Source organism: Equus caballus, chromosome 8 (assembly GCF_041296265.1).
Source record: "Equus caballus isolate H_3958 breed thoroughbred chromosome 8, TB-T2T, whole genome shotgun sequence".
NCBI classification, from domain to species: Eukaryota; Metazoa; Chordata; class Mammalia; order Perissodactyla; family Equidae; genus Equus; species Equus caballus.
In genome coordinates, this window is record NC_091691.1 from 67681425 (window position 1) to 67684188 (window position 2764).

At 35.3% G+C, this 2764-nt stretch overlaps 1 non-coding gene across 1 annotated transcript; it reads left to right on the plus strand.

Annotated features, from left to right (window-relative positions):
• Positions 1-351: 351 nt before the first annotated feature.
• Positions 352-457, plus strand: LOC111774855 (U6 spliceosomal RNA). The gene has a single exon (XR_002810156.1). It is a non-coding gene; the product is annotated as a U6 spliceosomal RNA (small nuclear RNA).
• The last annotated feature ends 2307 nt before the right edge of the window (positions 458-2764 follow it).

A 2764-nucleotide genomic window follows, 5' to 3' on the forward strand; every position in this document is an offset into this window, starting at 1 on the left:
AGACTGTTAGAAGAGTATTTTAGAGCTATGTCTATTCCAGAAAACTCACAGTATATACAGAAACTTCACAATGATATTTTGTATTATGTATATCTCCCTACACAAATATTATTGTTATTATTGAGTTCTCATGAACGTTTTTTATATCTGCATATCCGAAACTAAGTCCAAACATTTATGGAAAAAAGGAAAAATGCAGAAAGGGTTATACCCAAATACTGAAAAAAATCTCACAAATTCGGATTTGTGGAATTGAAAAAGTACACAAGGTTTAAATTTTACCTTTTCAGTATAGCATTCATGAAAGATTTCCTGACTACTACCTATGTTGCCCTCAAAGTTTCACTGGATGCTCACTTCAGCGTAACATATATTAAAATTATGAATGATACAGAGAAGATTAGCATAGCCTACATGCAAGGAATACACACAAATTCGTAAAGCATTCCATATTTTTAGGGAAGGAAAGCATCAAAAATAACTATAATCACTTCATTTTAATCACAAACTCACAGCACAAAATGGAATAAGGTGTGACAACAATAACTTAGATGAAGAAGAGGAAAGAGATGGAACCTACTTAGACTAAAGAGATAAGAGGTTATCAGAAAATTGACTATGTCATCTATGAGATCTTTTTTTTCAAAGATTGGCACTGAGCTAACCTCTGTTGCCAATCTTTTCTTTTCCTTCTTCTTCTTCTCCCCAAAGCCCCCAGGACATAGTTGTATATTCTAGTTGTAGGTCTTTCTATTTCTACTATGTGGGATGCTGCCTCAGCATGCCTTGTTGAGTGGTGCTAGGTCCACATCCAGGATCCGAACCTGCAAATCCCTGAGCCACTGAAGTGGAGCACATGAACTTAATTACTTGGCCATGGGGTCGACCCTGCATCTATGAGATCTTTTATAGCATCCTCATGGTAAACACTAAATAAAAAATTAGAACAGAGACACAAATGATAAACAAAGAGAAAACTGAGAATATCCTGATAGTGAATCAACACCCTGAACTGGCATTTGAAAATACATGAGACAAGAAACAAAGGAAATATAGAACAACTGGAAAACAAGAGATAAAATGGCAGTATTAAGCACTCAGCTATCAATAATCACTCTAAATGTAAATGGATTGAATTCTCCAATCAAAAGACACAGAGTGGCTGAACAGATTAAAAAACAAGACCCAACAATACGCTGCCTCCAGGAAACACATCTCAGCTCCAAAGAGAAGCACAGGCTCAGAGTGAAGGGATGGAAGATGATACTCCAAGCTAACAGCCAACAAAAGAAAGCAGGTCTTGCCATTTTTTTTTTATTATTTATTTATTTTTTTTTTTTTAAGATTTCTTTTTTAATTTTTTCCTTTTTCTCCCCAAAGCCCGCTGGTACATAGTTGTATATTCTTCATTGTGTGTCCATCTAGTTGTGGCATGTGGGACGCTGCCTCAGCGTGGTTTGATGAGCAGTGTCATGTCCGCGCCCAGGATTCGAACCAACAAAACACTGGGCCGCCTGCAGCGGAGCGCACGAACTTAACCGCTCGGCCACGGGGCCAGCCCCAGATATTGCCATTTTTATATCAGACAAAGTATACTTCAAGATAAAAAAGGCAATGAGAGACAAAGAGGGGCAGTATATAATGATAAAAGGGACACTCCACCAAGAGGACATAAAACTTATAAATATATATGCACCTAACACAGGAGCACCAATGTATATAAATCAACTAATAATTGACCCAAAAGGAAATATTAACAGCAACACAGCAATAGTAGGAGACCTCAACACCTCACTTACATCAATGGATAGATCACCCAGACAGAAAGTCAACAAGGAAATAGTGGAATTAAATGAAAAACTGGACCAGATGTACTTAAGGGATATATATATAGAACACTCCATCCAAAAACTGCAGAATATGTATTCCTCTTAAGTACACATGGAATATTCTCAAAAATACACCATATGTTGGGAAAAAAGGCAAGCCTTAATAAATTTAAGAAGATTGAAATTATATCAAGCATCTTTACCAACAATAATGTTTTGAAACTAGAAATCAACTACAGAAAAAACCTGGGAAAGTGACAAATATGCAGAGACTAAACATCATGCTACTGAACACACAATGGATCAATTAAGAAATTAAAGGAGAAATCAAAAAATATCTGAAGACAAATGAAAATTAAAATACTTCATACCAATGAAGATGCAGCAAAAGCAGTCCTAAGAGGGAAATTCATAGAAATACAGACCCACCTTAACCAATAAGAAAATCTCAAATAAGTAATCTTAAACTACATTTAATACAACTAGAAAAAGAAGAACAAACAAAGCCCTAAGTTAGGAAAAGGAGAGAAATAATAAAAATTATAGCAGAAATAAATGAAATAGAGACCAAAACAACAGTAGAAAGGATCAATGAAACTAAGAGCTGGTTCTTTGAGAAGATAAACAAAATTGACCAACCTTTATCCAGACTCACTAAGAAAAAAAGAGAGAAGCCTCAAATAAATAAAATTAGAAATGAGAGAGGAGAAATTACAATGGATACCACAGAAATACAAAGGATTATAAGAGACTACTGTGAAGAACTATTTGCCTACAAATTGGACAATCTAGAAGAAATGGATAAGTTCTTAGACTCATACAACCTCCCAAAACTGAATTAAGAAGAGATAGAGAATTTGAATAGACCAATCACAAGAGATTGAAACAGTAATAAAAATCTCCCCCCCAAAAAAGTCCAGGACCAGATGGCTTCT